This window comes from Sus scrofa, chromosome 6 (genome assembly GCF_054392235.1).
Source record: "Sus scrofa isolate SSC_HxYL_T2T_F1_AM1 chromosome 6, Sscrofa_HxYL_maternal_Yorkshire_Landrace_v2.0, whole genome shotgun sequence".
NCBI lineage: Eukaryota > Metazoa > Chordata > Mammalia > Artiodactyla > Suidae > Sus > Sus scrofa.
The window spans coordinates 27258912-27274990 of record NC_139388.1 but is presented as its reverse complement, the minus strand read 5'-3'; the positions used below and the strand labels follow the sequence as shown (position 1 = coordinate 27274990).

General features: G+C 44.7%; 1 protein-coding gene across 16 annotated transcripts in view; it reads left to right on the top strand.

Moving 5' to 3' along the window:
* Positions 1–16079, top strand: part of CDH11 (cadherin 11) — a 152405-nt gene that overhangs the window by 60052 nt on the left and 76274 nt on the right. For 13 of the 16 annotated variants that reach the window (XR_014804892.1, XR_014804891.1, XR_014804890.1 and 10 more), the window contains 1 exon segment: positions 2095–2222. The exons of 1 other annotated variant lie outside the window; for it this stretch is intronic. The gene's annotated coding sequence lies outside the window, so the exon portion shown is untranslated. 16 annotated transcript variants of the gene reach the window in all.

Genomic DNA, 16079 nt, shown 5'->3' with positions numbered 1-16079 from the left:
GGTATATACACTTAAAGAGGATACACTGGTGAGGACTGCAGCAAATGTCCATTCTGTACCTGGTTATGGTGTTCCCCTTATCCATTTCTGGGTGACCTACCACCCCCAAATTTAGCGTTCTTATAACAGCTATTTATCATTACCTCCTACAGTTGACTTGGATGTCCAAGACTGCGTCTTCCCTCACTGTCTGGCTCCTCAGAATGGATGCCTGGAACAGCTAGAGATGGCTGGCCATCTCTCTGCTGTCTGTGCAGCTGCTCCACATGGCTAGCTGGAGCTTCTTCACAGCACAGAGGTCTAGAGCATTCAGACTTCAGACATGGCAGCCTCCTTCTCCCAGTGCAGGCCTTCCAAAAACATAAGAGAGGTTAGAGGTTTTTATGACTCAGTTTCTGAAATCATGTAGTATCGCTTTTGCTGTGGTTCATTGGTTACCCAGGGGCAACCATGGAAGGGGGGCTGCACAAAGGCATGACTACCTGGGCATGAGATTCATGGGAGTAGCCACTTCTGGAGACTGGCTACTACAGCATGTAATGTGGTTGCAAGTTGGGTCCTTCCTTATGCACCATAATAGCTGCCCCCTGTGGCTTTTTCTTCATGACTCCATGTGAATCTGGGTATAACTGTAGCGCTATATCCTGGAAATAGCACATAGTGGGACAGTTTTCTTGTTCTTGCTACAGTCACCAAACCAAGGTGCCATGGACAGATTTGAGTAGATTTACAGTTCACCTTCAGCCCTTCACCAGACAGGGTTTTCGCATGTTGCTGTTTTCCTTGTTGTTGGAGAAGTCATTGTGTGTGAGGAGCTGTTGGGTGGAAGCAAGATGAGGCAAGGAGAAGCGGATTTGGGGGAAAAACTGAAGGGTAATAAAGTCAAAGTTGGAAGCTGTTTAAGCCCTTAATTCAGCCCGAGTTGATCCTAGAAGGTAGGAGCTCTAGAGAGAAAGACATTCAAGAACTCCTTTATGCTGTTGTGTTAGGGAAGCCGTGCCAGCGGCACCTTCCTTGGTTCGGTGCCTCGGTTTTTAAAGACGACAGCTGTTCAGACACTCCATGTTTCTCTCTTCATTCATTCAGCAAATATACATTGAACAGCTGCTCTGGGCTAGGAAAAGTGTTAGACACTTTGGGAGATATGAAGATGAATCAGACCAGAATCCAGGCAGAACACAGCCCCCACACAGAACTCTAGACTGTGGTGCCGCGCGGGAGGGGGGCGGAGAGGAATGTAGTCTTGATAAAGAATTGCAGCTCTGTCAGCCCAATGCTCTGCTTTGCCGGCATGAAGATGACATCTCCTATCACTACTGCCACCACTGTCACTCTTTGCCCTTGAGTCTGTCATTCCTCCAGGATTTGACAGCCCCAGAACAGTGCTTCTTCCTTTAGGAGGGAAGGAACTTGCTTTGGACTCCAGTAAAATGTGAATTCTACCAGCAGCTGGCTCTAAGACTTCATGTCTCCCCTACAGGTTTGTTGTTAGTGTTAGAGCAAATGCGTACAAAGCACATAGTGTTTAGGGTTCTTCTGTTGTTTGGTTTATTTTTTTGTCTTTTTAGGGCCACACCCACAGCATATGGAGGTTCCTAGGCTAAGGGTCAACTTGGAGCTGCAGCTGCCGGCCTGAACCACAGCCATAGCAACTCGTGATTGAAGCTGTGTCTGCGACCTACACCACAGCGCAAGCCAATGCCGGATCCTCGACCCACTGAACGAGGCCAGGGATCAAACCTGCATCCTCATGGATCCTAGTTGGATTCCCTTCCACTGTGCCACAATGGAAGCTTTTATGTAGTGTTTTATAAGACATTATATATATATGACTGCTTTTATTTTTGTTATCAAAGTACCAAATGCACAATGGTTAATCACACCATCCTGTGGTACCTCTAAATCCATGACATGTTTTTCAAACTTTGCACACAACTGTGATAATTTGTTTATGTCTCTCTTTTACACCTGGACTGTTATTATCTAGAAGAAAAGCCTGACCTATGCACCTGTGAACCCCCAGTGTCTAGTAGTGCATCACTTTATTGATTCATGTCACCTCTGGGTTACTAATGATCCTTTCCCTTTTTGCAGAAATCACTGTATATTCGACTCAGTGGCCCTGGGACGATCATTCCTGTTGCCATTTGTTGACTGACCAATCAGATGGGTGGAGTTTTGTGTTATAGAAATTGGCAGCAAGTATCCAATGGGTGAAGAAGGTAAGGGGGACCAGTGTTACTGAGTGTTTCAGATGTTACTCTGTTTGTGCAGAAGGGAATGATGGCTTCCGGGTCCAGAGCACAAACCTGTCTTGGTTTGAACCTTCACCAAATCCAGAGCAGAATTTGAGAGGAAAGTAGGCCTCCTGTTTCGGGCTTTGTGGAATGTGATTATTCACTGCTGTTCTTGGGCTCTTTTCATGGAGCACCTATCATGTGTCTTATAATAATGATGATTGTAGTTGTTGTTGTTGTTTTGACTATAAAAAGTTCAGAGGAGAAAGAAGGAACTGAAGAAGATTGTAATTCCTTAGCAAGAACTCAGCTGGACAGATTGACTAAGACAATTGCCATGTTCTTATCCCCTTTTGCTTCTTCCAAAAATAAATCTCTAAATATGTAAAAGGTAGCTTGCATCCCACAAGGAAAAAGAGATGGCTAGGAGACTGAACATTTTAGATCTCAAAAGACAGAGCACTATGGAGTTCCCATTGTGACTCAGCGGGTTAAGCTAAGGATAAGGATGCAGGTTTGATCCCTGGCCTTTCTCAGTGGGTTAAGAATCCAGTGTTGCCATGAGCTGTGGTGTAGCTCATGGACACAGCTCAGATCCAACATTGCTGTGGCTGTGGTGTAGGCCAGCAGCTGCAGCTCTGATTCAACCTCTAGCATGGGAATGTCCATAAGCCATGGTTACAGGTATTAAAAAAAAAAAGGAAGCACTAGATCATAAGCTAGAGGATGACTTCAACTCCAAGACCCAACTCTGCCAATCATTATTTTGTGCCCTTAGGTTAATGAGCTCTTTTCTAGGCCAAAGTGGTTGTTGGCCCTAGAGGATCAAACAGTTCTTAAGTTTTAGGAGTCTATAAATGTATTTACCTCTTTCAGGTGCTCAGTGGTAACTAGAGCTATGTTCACAGGATGTCCAAACATTCAGATAGAAATTTAAGAATTATTTCCGCCAGCAGGACTTTGCATACTTTAGGGTCCTAGGCCCATCCTTCCATGTGTCGGTGGCTTGCCTCCACATGAATGTCCATCAGGTGCTTTAAATGCAGGGCCTAATGCAAGTCATTATTTCCTCCTCTGAACATTTACCTTGTCCTATGTGCCACATTTCAGCAACAGCATCATAATTCACTCAGGTCAGAAACACTCTCTATCTCCACTGCCACTATCCATATGCATACCAAGATTTTGCTGTAGTTTCCACCTAACAGATCTTTTTGCTCCAGGAGTACTTTTCCCCTAATCAACTCCAGCATGATCCACCTTTCATACAACATCCCTAAATCAAGATGCTGTACCGCTTCCCTACTTAATCCCTTTCAGTGTTAGAGATCTGAACTCCCTAACAAGTTTCCAGGACCCTTCATCGATGGGGCCATTGTTCTGCTGTCCAGACTCACTCTCAGCTTCTCTCTCTGTACACCCAGCCCTCCCTATACATGTCTACCTGAGAATCCATCAAAAAGCACAACCATTATTTCCCTGAAGCCTGCAATCACCCTCCCCTCCCAAGCTAACTCTCACACATTTTATACCTTAGCTTGGGCCTCACTATCCCTAAGGAGTTCTGATCCCTCAACACCGAGCTATGGGTCTCCTAGACTTCAGTAGTCAGAGATGACACCCTTTACTGGGATTCCCAGATTAGGTTGTAATTATCTCTTTAGTTGTCTGTCTTCCCAGGTAGACCTGGAGATTCTTAAGGATCGGCCTTATTTTGGGGACAACCAGGCTCCCAATCACAAGCAGTGTATCTGGCCCAAAGTAGGTTCTCAATAAATATTTATTTAACATAGAAATATGGACTTTAAGTATGGTGAATAGAAGGTGAGGAGTGGGAGCGAATGTTACCACAGAGAGAAAAGTTACAGCATTGGTAGCTAACAGGTATTGATTACTTACGATAGGTCAGGCACATAGGTCTTTAAAGGTGTCACCTCCCTTAATCCTTGTAAAAACCTAATGTGATAGGAACTACAAACAGTCAAGATTAAAAATACATATATATTTATATTTATCTCCAAGATATCACAAATGAGAAAAACGAGTTTTATAAAGATTAGTAACTAGCCTTTGGCCATATTGCCATACTTTTATCCTTGGACATTTTTATCCTTGGAAGTCTGACTTTAGCTAGAGCTTTTATCTTTGACCACTCCCCTCTTGTGTCTTCTCCATAAATGAATCTTGTCTGTTATGGTCAAAAGAAAAATATATACATGTATCTTCCATGTAAGGCTGGAGAGTTTTCCTGCAGCCTAAACAAGGTATTTTTTTAACTTACGGGGTAAGCCCTGTGACTGAGACATGTATATCTTTGGTGATTTTACACCAAAACTGTGGGTTTGTTTGAAGACAAAATTTCAATGTTTCTCACGGGAATAAACCAATGAATGAAAATACTCTTGGTGGAAGCAGAGTCGCACTTCCTTGCAAATGTACCAATGTTTCCAATGTGATTTGGAAATGATGTGGCCGACTCCTCTCCCATTAGCATATTTTGCGCTAATTTGCTCTGAAGCCTGGCTCAGCAGAGGAAACACATCCCTCCTGTGGAAATGCCTGTGAATGATGATCGTCTCATTTCTGCCAAGCCAAATGGGTCTCTTCATTTTATCGGCCCTTTGAATTCTTCAATAGAATGTGTGGCTGACATTTCCTATTTTTCTAGATAATAGGGACAATTAGAATGAGGTATCAATGAGACAGAGTCAGAAGTTAAATAGAAAGTACTTCAATTTACTTTCTCTTCGAGGAAATCGGTGAGATTTTTTTCTTTCCACTTAGAAATTAAGAACAGCCTGTTGAAGAGTATTGCATAGCTTTTATTCAGTACTATAAACTGGGGTAGGGAGAGGAAGGTAAACTATTCCAACATTTCTAGCACCTTTAAAAAAATCGCAGCCTGGTACAGATGGAACAGCCCCCTGATCTTTCAGGATAATCTTGTTTTAGACAGAAATTTTTTTTTCTTTTCTTTTTTTTTTTTGGTCTAGAGGGAGGAAAGGCCTTGTTCATAATCAGACTGTAAAGTTTTAGAAGAACAAAATGAAACTAACCTACAACTTTAGCTCAAGACTCAGATTCTTGATCCCCAGTCCATTCAGGATGCCAGCGTTTCTTGCACAGGTGCCTGTGACGTATTGGGATCGATGCAGGGATGAAAAGCACTTTCCCTGTCTTCCAGGAGCTCTCTATAAAGCACTCAAAATCTGAATAGGAAAGGAAAAGAGAGGGAGGGGAGATAGACATCGCAAGACTTTTAATAACTGGTAGTGAAGGTTCTGGACTTACAGGATCAGCTTCCTGGCTGCCTTCTAAGGAATCCACTTGAACTTCCATTCCTGGTACCTCTGTCTTACGTAGGCACCTCCTTGGAACAGGAAAGGAATGACCTGAGTAGCTAGGGGACAGAACTCTCACGGGGGCACAGATACAAATAGCTTAAAGTGAAAAGCATCTGCTCTTATACTCATGAAAAGTGTACACACCTTGAGACCCTTCTGACTGATAATCAGCGGGGACTGCTCATCACAGGTCACCCAATTATCCTTCATTTGCATAAAAGCCAATCCTAAAAAGCCTCTTGGGGGACAGCTCACCTGTGCTGGAGCTCTGCATTGTCCCTGACAGTTTGAAATGTTGGCAGCCTGCCTCCTAACCCCCTCTGCCTGCTGGGCCTGTCTGTGAATGCACATTTCCTATTTTGGGATGTAGGCCACTGTGGAGAAAGAGGCCAACTATCTGTCTGTAGCTGGTGCCATGAGAATCATAAACAGACACTCAGTTCACTTGCAGATTCCTTTGCAGATCTTTAGTGAATATAATGTGACTGTCACCAACGCAGTCAGCTAAGAGTTACAGGAAGCTCTCCTGTGCCAGGCAACTTAAATGTCCTACCTTTGCCAGAATCAGTGCTGAAGGACAAACTTCAACAGAGGTTGTGGCTCTCTGATCTTGCTTTACATAAGGAATGGTGAACAAAGCACAGAGACCACTCCTGATCCGAACAGTGAGAAATGATGTCTAATGAGATGCCCGTGTGCAGACGCTGTGCTACATCTTTACAGTTCATTGTCTTGTTTGACGTCCAATCCTTTGGGACTGCTGTCATCTTGATTCTTCTATAACGAGGACCCTGAGGTTTAGAGAGGGGAATGAACTTGCAGAAGGCTACACGATGAGCAGTGTGTAGAGCCACGGCCTTCATGCCCCAGTGCAGTATCACAGTGCCTGTGGTGTGTTTCTCTTAGCCCTCTTGTATCCTGCCTTCTGGTCTTTACCAAGTTGGAGGGAAGTTACATTACGGTTCTTTTAGTATGTGGTCAGGTCCTACCTGTCCACATAGGTTATAAAGGAGACAGACCTAGCTGCTTCCTGCTAATGCAGCAGTGTGCAGCTGAATGTCTGCACCGAGTGAGAGGTAACCCATGGGGAGAGGCAAAAAGAATCCTGGATAGGTTCACTCATCAATCATCTCTTGAGAACCATTCCTATTTTAGACCAAGTGCCAATGCAATGATGAACCAGATGCACATGTATCATTACGACAATTGTACCAAAGTCATATCTTCAAAGAGGACCCCTTCCTGTGATAGAGCCAGTCCAGCAGACTTATCCATGACATAGAGTTTCCCGGTGGCAGCTCCAGGGGTTTGTCGGAGCATCCAGGGACTAACTCTGATAGAGGAAAGCTTCAGTGACCTTTGGGTTTAGATGTGAAGCATGAGACAAAATTTACCAGAAGATGATCAGGAAGGATTTTTCAAGCAAAGAGAACAGGTGCAGAGGTTCTTGAGCCAAAATTTTCATGACTAGGTGGTTTGTTTTCATTTATATGTATATATATTTATCTTTAAATAGATAAGACATTTACAAGGACTGCAGAGAATTGAGTATCCTTCATTTCCTATCTTCTAGTCCCGCAATTTTCTTCCCTGGAGGCAAACACTATTTTCAGTTATGTATGTGACTGACCACCCAGAGAGCTTCCAGGCAGTTATGAAGCTACAGCTGTACACAGCCATGTAGACACTTTCTCTACATTTGTCTGTGTAGGTGGTATCCAACTGTAAACACCTGTATGCATGCTGTTCTATGCTTTGATTTTAAAAAGAAAACTTTATTAAATTTTCCTCCTTGTTTGTATTGCTTGTTCTCAGATTTTGAACTTTACTTAAAAGTTAAAATATTTCAAACCTACAGAAAAGGTGCAAAAAAATAGTGCAGTTAGTTCTTGTGAACCCTTCATCTAGAGTGGCTGATTTTTTAAAATCATTTTGCCCACATTCTATGCAATGACTGTATGAATTTAATGGCTAATTCAGCTACAGTGTCAGGTACCCAGACTGTCAGTTACTCACCTAGGTGAGCTTCCTCTCGCTCTCCCCCACACTTATTTGCAGGATAACCAGGGTGTACTGGACACCAAGAACATGTTCCTCTCTGTGTCAGTTTCCCTGAGATGCCTCAAGCAGCAAATGCACCCCCAGGATAGAGATGTCAGAACCACCTGACACTCACCTGGTGCTCATCTTTGAGAAAGGATCTCTCCCTGGCTCATCAAGTTATGGGAGTCTCAGGCAGGTGAACATGCCCTCTTCACCCTTGTCTTCTGGGCTCAGTGGTCCAGGGTGGGAACAGACAGTCCTATTGAAATCTAATCACTTCATTTCCGACAACCAGCCATTTAGATAATGTGACTTTTCTCTTTTGCTTGTCAGAGTCAACACGGCATCTCAAAGGCTGGTGTAAGATTCCCTCCTTTTAAAGATCAAAGCACTGGAACCCTGCTCAAGTTATCTGTGCATTTCCTCCATGCATTACATGGCAAGGAATAGTTTGTACTCAGTGTAAGAGGGACTTTGGAATACCATGACAGGCAGGAAGTAACCCAAGAAGACAGCATGATATAGTTTTGCTGTCAAGTGATCTGGGTCTGGAGGATTGTTTTCAGGTATTCAGTCTTCACCAAATAACTCCTGAAAGAGACTGTGATGTTCTTTCATGCTTTGTCCCAAGGCATAGGCGTGCTCTTTGCAGGCTGGGTGCTCAGTGTCCAAGGGGTGGCAGACGATCCTAAGTTGAAGAAGGCAGGTGAACCTGAGAGTGGTGGGCGGAATCTCCAGGGAACGACTTCCTGGCCCTTCAGTAATTGACTCATTCATACATCAAACACATTTACTGACTGCCTACACTCTGCTCAATACACACGTGCACCTGTGACTAAGATCACTGCAGTTCCTGTTCTCAGGGAACACCTGTGTGGTGAGGAGTGCTCCCCTGACCCCCTTCTGAGTCTACATGTTTCCTTAAGTTGGGTCCATCAGGAGGGAGCTGCTCCCAGAATGTTTCAGGACAAAACCAGGCCACTGCCCGTCAGCCCTCACAGCCCCGTGTGATTCCTGAGCCAGAGGATCACCGTTTCCTCCCGAGGCTACTAACCCACATTACCCTGTGCTCTGTCGGGGACTCAGAGCTCAAGGCAGTTTGAGAGAGCAGAGAAGGAAAGGTAACAAGACATTCTAAAATCTACCACCAATTAATTGCGTCTGCTGAAGATCTATAGAGGGCTGCAACCAGACACCGAGCGGATACCTCCATTTGGAAGCTTTAGAAAAACCAGCAGAGCCAGTGAGTTCATCTTTTCAAGAGGCTCTGAATTTTAGAATCCAAGCACCATTTGAATAGATGTTGGGTTGTCATAGCAACAGTTCTTATGGGTTTTTTGATTTTTTTTTTTTTTTTTTTTTTTTAAGAAAACAAATGTTTAAAAGTTTGGCCACATACTTGCAAGGGCTAGTGAGAAGGAACCTATATAAATGTCTAACAACTTTCCTGAAGTATCACATTTCTGTCCATAAAAAAAATTCTATTTTGGACCTTTCAACACTTCCAATCTCCCTTCAGAGTTTCCACTTGAAAAACAGACCCAGGAGAATTGTTATTCATTGCCTTCAAACCATTTACATCATGCTTTGGGCAGGGAAAGAAAAAGCCTCTGTCGCTTGGGCATTTTACTCTTGCTGAGAGTCTGAGTTGGCCCCCACTGTACCCAAGGGGCAGACTGTGCTCACAGGGGAAGGGCCAGGGTGGCTGGGGACCAGGAACATGGGAGCACATCCCGTTCCGCCATCTCTTCCCCAGTTTTCCACTGAGCTGCAGCAGGTTGGATTTTTCTAAAACTCCAGGTGTGTCAAACTCCTTCGGTCCAAAAGCCCAAGCTTTAGAGTTTGGGGTCCTTCGAAGGATAACTGCAAGGTCCTCCTGGCTCCTAGGACTGACATGACCCAGCCCCCACGCCCCCTCACCTGCTGAAGCCGCATTCTGTCCACACGGCAGCGTTGCTGGGAGCACCTGCAGGTCAAGGCGCTTAACATGCTGTCCTCTTGCAGCAATCTTCCTTTTCAGTCTCTGTTATCTGAAGATGCTGAGGAGGGTCCTCTTCCAGGTGCTTCCCAACCCCTGAGTGCCTTGGTTCCTTGGGGCGTCTCGATGTGTCTTCATGAGCCCTGCACATCGTTGCCTTCATGAGCTCTTTTCTTCTATAAAAAAATTAAACATTTTATCACTGCCTTGGTATGAAGATGCATATAATCTTTTCTCTCAAAGGTCCATTTTCCTTCTGACCTTAAAAGAAACGGAAACATTCTTGTAAGCTACTAAAAAACATTGTTGGTCCCAGGCACTCTGCCTAATGGAGAAGCCTTGGGACCTTGGCCGTTTCTGTTCCCTCAGCCTCAGTGGGTCCCCATGCCTGGCTCCTCCTCATTTAGGGTCTTTCCTGAAGTCCCAATCTGTAAAGCTGTTCAGTTATTCAATGTTTCATCATTCTGTCTTATTCTTCACAGGCATCCTCATAATGTGTAAATACCATATCTATTTCATGGTTTACTTTCTTCTTGTCTGTTTCCCCTGTAATATCCGAGACCCTCAAGGCTCAGAGACATGGTCTGCCTTGTGCGCACCTCTGTCCTCCACGTCAAGAGCAATGTGGTCCCTGCTAGTAGTTCAGTAAATATTTCTTGGATAATTGACTAAGCCAATACCTGATTCGTGAATGTTTCTGTTATGGGTTGACAGGAACATGTTGGCTGGTTGTCTGCCTTAGAAAACTGTGTGGGACAGAGGGCTGGAGCAGGGGCTCTTGCATGGGGCTGGGTTGCTAAGCACCTTCAGACATCTCTCTCTTCTTCATTCTGCTTCTCTCTGTCTTTCTCCCTCTCTCCCTCCCACCCCCTCTCTCTCTTTCTTTCTCTCTCTGAGTTCCTCCTGGGCCATCATTCAGATTTGAGTGGCATCAGTTCCCAGAGCACGCCACTCCAGAGATGCCAACAGCTGCATAATGGCTTTCCCACGTGTGCATCTGTGCATTAACACAGGCCTTTCGGGCCTGCTCTGGCTTGCCTGACCCTTCTCCCACCAGGAAAGAATGTGCATCTGTAATACTCTGGAAAATTGGGGCTGACATGTAGCTTGGTACCCAAAGTGGTTTCACTCAAGCAAACACAGAAAATAACAGCCATGCACTTAAATGCTTGAGCAGATATCAATTGGAAGAACGTTCCAATAATCCATGTTTATAAAGCTTGCAAGTATGAATTTTTGAAATAGCACTTACCCCACTTTATTCTTGACAAATGATGTTTGTAGGCACTGAGATATTTTATTTCAATTATGTGGTGGTGTTGTGGAGAGAAGGTTTCTGACAATAGCAAGACATAAGCCATTTTTATTGTGCTTCTATCACTATTCCCGTTGCTAAACTCGACTGGACAGTTCATTAAGATGAAAAATTAACAGCACATGCTTTGGGGAGAATAATCATGGAACATGACAGCTTGCGGAGGCACTGGCATTCAGAGACACAGCCAGATGACAAACGTGCCGGTCTTCGAAAGAAGTGGTGATTGGCCAATCAGTCAGGAGGCAGGCATTTACCAAAACGAGCGCTTATTTGTGTGTTTCGCCCTGAGCTGAGGTCCTGGAGGAAAGAAAATGCAGGCAACACAGACTTTGCACCCCAAGAACACACCATCTATTTGGGAAGGCTGGGAAGATTTCAGCTGTCAATCTGGAAGCCCCAGAGGGGTGTACATCAAATGCTCGACCCTTTAGTGCTGATCGTAAGCTCAGGAGTAACTCAATGTGGACTTTGGGGAAGACTTCTCAGACCTTGAAAAAGAACAAGATGTTGATTAGTCAACTGTGTTCTAAGTGAAGTAGCTGCTAATGGCCGTGAGTTTGCTTGTGGAAGGGGTGGTCATGAAAATGTTGTAGAATTAGATAGCAAGGAATTGATGCACAACTTTGCAGAGTTACGAAAAACACTGAATTGTGCACTTTAGAAGAGTGGACTTTATGTGAATTACATCTCAAGAAAGCGGTTATTTTTTTTAAGTGCTCAATCGCAGTAAATCTTATTGTATGTTCAGAGAATTGTGCTTAGTTCGAATAGAGAAAAAAGGGATGAGGCAGACTAACATTGATAGAAAGGAAGCAAGCATGTGCCCATTTTACAGATGAAGAAATGAAGAGACAGAGCAGTTCATGCTTTGCCCATGAAACCGTAGTGAATAGTGGGGCTGGGACTTCACCTCTAGCCCTTCTGGCTCCAGTGCTCAGATGCTTCTCACTCCACACCACTGGTGGCCAGAAAAAAACAAAACAAAAAACAAAACAAAGAACAGATGTAACACAGAAAAAAACAGCAAGAACACAAATGGCAACAGTCACAGTGACTGCCCCCTAAAAGCAGCCGTGCCACTTTTTTCTCTCACCTGTTCTTACGGCATACCTTTGAGGAGTGATCAGTACAGGTGTGCCTGCATCTGCAGGGGTGGCCTGTGTCTTAGGGAAAAGGAAGACCGGGAGAAAGGAGGTCACGTCTGCTTTCCCGGCTGCATAAAGAACACTGCATTCACTTCTCCAGGGTGTTTCCAGCTCCACTTATGGCTCTGTTTCTCCCTGGACCTTTCTATGCATCCTAATTCTCCAGGGCAAGCTGAATTTCTAAGTGTAACCATAGAGATGTGGGATCCATGGACATTTAGAAACAAGGTTTAGAATTGGGTGTCTTGTCCGTTAAAGACAGAAGTCGATGCTGTTTCTCTTCTCTGTAGAAGGAGCCGATGCCCGTTTATATTATAGAGCACACGTCTAGATTCAAGCCACTTAAATCATTATCTCCCCTGCAGTTCATAAGAGAGCTTTTGATGTCATTCTCAGCTTACTAGTGTAAATAGTGGGTCAAATTCTCATCCTGTTGGACAGGATGGAAATCTGACTCAGGATTTGTAAATACTGCTGCATATCATTTATTTTCACGGGGACATTTTCTTCCCCAGCAGACACTGGAATAACAGCATCTTGGGAAACAGCCTGTGGAGGAATCATGATGCATTAACCTAAGCAGTGAGATCAAAACAAAAGCTCTGTTTGCGATCTCCCGCCAGAGCCCAAATCCCGGCAGTCCCCGCTGTTTGACTGCATCCAGGAAGCGTAAATAAAATTAGATCTTTGCAGAGTAAAAAGGAGCTGAGGTTTAAAAAATGGAAGTCTTTCTCAAGCAGCAGACATTCTCTTTTCCAATTTCATTACAGTTTTCTTAGCTTTTAAAGAAGTTAAAAGTGTAACAAATAACAATAATAAAAGATTAATATTTCTTGAAATATATCCTTTCCTATTTCAGTGTTCCCCTCCCGCCCCCTGCATTGAAGGGTCTGGACTGGTGACCTGACTCAGCAGTGGGAGTGGCTAGGTTCTAATTTTGTTTTTTGCTGGAAAGTGACTGTTCTGTGCTGTTCTTTGCTAATTTGTCAAATCTGGTCAGCGGTGGGGTGAATATTATAATTGCCCAATAATCAGTGTCTACTCTATATAGATTTTTGTGACAGTGGAAGGAGGTACTGCTTCTAACATACTTAGAATAATGCCTATTACTTAGAGGGGACTTCCTGAACAGGACTCAGGGTGGTGGTGGTGGCAGCGTCTGAATCTGTGCAATTCCTAACATCCAAGTTTGTCCAAATTTGGAGTCAGGTAACCAGAAGTTGGCAGTGACTGATGGAATCTGAGTCTGGCTAGGTTTGTTACAGCACTTGCACACGGCTTACCCTGGAGGGTTGGTGTCCTCTCCAGCTGGCCTGAATGTTAGCCTATGGAGGTGGCACTTGGCATGGCCTTCCCGGGGCTCTGCTGGTCCCACATGCTGGCTTTAGGGACAGGGTACTGCTCTTTGCAGAAGGGTAGTGCCAGTGAAAGTGCCCCATGCAATATAGAGGCTGCACAGTGTGTGGGGCAGGAGTGCTGTCAGGCAGAGTAACCTGGGTTGGAATTTCAGTTTTCTCTCTTACGGTGACTTTGAACAGAACAGTAATTCTCGAGTGCTCATGGTTTTTTGTTTTGACTGTTTTGACTACTTCCCAGGGTTGAAGAAGGACTTGCATTTTTTCAGTTGTGAAGCTGTGCTTTCCTCCTCTTCCTGTAGCACATAGCTTGACACAGAGGAACAGGAGCTCTGGTCTCCCCCTGTGCATCTTCTCAGCTTCCTTGACAACTGGCTATGTGTGACTTCCACCAAGAGCTTTAACCCCACAAAGCTTCAGCTTCCTCATCTGTTAAATGGGTGTATTAATTTGCTATTACTGCTATAACAAACTACCACAAACCTAGGAACTTAAAACAACACAACTGCTTATCTTATTTTTGGAGATCTTAGTTTTGGAGATCAGAAGCCCCAAATGATCCCCCGCGCTAAAATCAAGCTGTTCAGAGGGCTGTGTTCCTTCTGGAGGTCGTGAGGGGGGATCTTATTTCTTGCCTTTTTCAGGTTCTTTAGGTCTCCTACATTCCTTGGCTCATGGCATCTTTCTCTGTCTTCAAAGCTTATCTCCTCATCCTCTGCGTCCTCCCATCTTCTCTTTCTGTCTCTGTCCCTGCTGCCCTCCTTTTCTAAGGACTCTTGTGATTATACTGAGTCCGCCGGAATAGTCCAGAATAATCTGCCCATTTCAAGACCCTTAATTTAACCACAAGTGCAAAGTCCCCTTTGCCTTACAAATTAAGACATTCACACATTCTGGGAATTAGGATATGGACATCCTCGTGCTGGGGCATTATCTGTACTCCTAGGACTGTTGCAAAGATCAAATGAGATTATGCACGTAAAATGTCTAGCACTGTAACTAGCACGTAGTAATAACTCAATAAGTGTTTATTCTTAGAATCACTGATAATGACATTTGTTTGCATACCTCCAGGAGATAGCTAGGGACTGCCACCGTTGTAATTCCCAGCTCTGCATGCTGGCAAGGACAGTGGCCCCTTTTGGCAGAGGCTGGAGGCTTCCACTCATCTTGGTCCTGGAAGGAAGCCAGTTTGCAGAGATGGTTTTGTCTCAATAATGCTCCCTCCAACAGTGTTAGCTTGGCCAAGTTTCACCTTTTTTCTTAGCTTCAGTTTTCTTATTTGTAAACTGAAGTTAGGGGGAGGAGCTTGGCTCTGCGACTCTGGAGTTCAGTGGTTCTGTTGTTGAAAATCTGTGAACTAGAAGAAATCATCACAGGTGAACCCAAAAAGTGCTAGCTGGTGTTAAGGTATGTGTACCAGCTTCCCAGGGAAAACAGCCCATTGCAAAACAACAGCGATGGAAACAGTTATCACCCTCTTCTGCCATGCAGGGCCCTTCATCAGGGTTCCCAACCGTGGGTGCTCCTGGCTCAGACTAGGCCATGTGATGACATAGATGGGAGGCTGGCACAGGGCGCTTTCAAGAAAGAATGGATCTCCAGACACGTGAGGATCGGAGTGCAGGCTTCCAAGCTTAAGGCGGGGGTTGAATTTTGTTTCAAAGATACATCATTCATGGGTCCAGGATTGAAGATGAAAAAAAGTAGAAGAAGAAGCCTACTACGTATCAGACACATAGGGATGCTGTCTTTGTATCGCTTGATCCCCACTGCTTTGCCCTGGGCTAGGGAGCGTTTTATCTTCATTTTTCAAATGAGAAAACAGAGACCGAGAAAGATTGACTAATTTGCCTGTTGCCTCACAGCTGGTAAGTGACTCGAGAAGAAGGAAATTGAATTAATACTTCAAATCCAAAACGGCACTTCTTAGCTGTAGCAGCGAGCCCTGCCTCTGCCTGGGTGATCAGGCTTTTTTTCTGATACACATCGCAGGCCCCTGTGAAGTGACATCGCAGGCCCCTGTGAAGTGACTCTGTCAGTCCCCTGAGTGGCTCCATGTTCCCTTGCTCCCTCACTAATGGACAGACAGCCAAGGCCATGGTATATCTCACTTCAACATTTTCTATCTCACCCAAAGCTCTCTCAAAAAACCTCTCTATCTGCCATATCTCCTTTTCAGCCCTCTGCTTCTCGAATCCCTCTTTTCCAAGTTATTTCAGGCAAAGTCAAGTGATGGATGTTTGCAAACTAGTTGAGACCTTAGCATCCCAGTGGTCCCTCTCATCTTCATACTAGAAGCTGGACACTGATGGCCTGTGGCACCATCTTCACCAATCTCTCCAAAACTCTTTTGGTGGATCTGTGCTTTGAATCATCTTAGAAGTGGCAAGAACGCTCCTGGAATCTCATCAGAGTCACCCAGAGACAAGGAGGGTGCAGACCGTGAGGAGGTCGTGCCACTTCACTCGGGTTGTGGTGAGCAGTGACTCGGGACTATGATGAGATGGATCTGCCTGTCTTCTGGGACTCAGAAGCTGCCTCCATCAGGACGTTTGGATGCATGGATTCAGGTGTTTGCACAAAATTAATCTCTTTAATTCTGCAGTCCCTGCAGAAGAGGAATGCAGCAGGCACCTTCCAAGAAGGTGCAGTGTGA